We start from the raw sequence: 317 nt of genomic DNA on the forward strand, positions 1-317 counted from the left end.
CACTATTGTACAGGGAAATTCAGCCTAAACATGGTCTGAAGCCCTGTAAATACAGGGTAGAAATGCAGCTGCTTCCCAGGACGATGCATGAGTCAATCCCAGCCGAACGTAGGTGGCTGAGGAATGATCAAGCTTCTCCAAGGGCTTGTCCTAGAGTTTACATCAGCTATTTCCACCCTTCTTTTTAGTGGCTGTGCCTTTTGTTACTGGCAGAGTAACTACTCCAACTAGCAAAAAAAAAAAAATATATATATAGATGTCATGGTTTAACCTCAGTCGGCAACTGAGCACCACACAGCCGCTCGCTCACTCCCCCC

This window comes from Aptenodytes forsteri, unplaced genomic scaffold, assembly GCF_000699145.1.
Source record: "Aptenodytes forsteri isolate BGI_AS27 unplaced genomic scaffold, ASM69914v1 Scaffold54, whole genome shotgun sequence".
Taxonomy (NCBI): Eukaryota; Metazoa; Chordata; class Aves; order Sphenisciformes; family Spheniscidae; genus Aptenodytes; species Aptenodytes forsteri.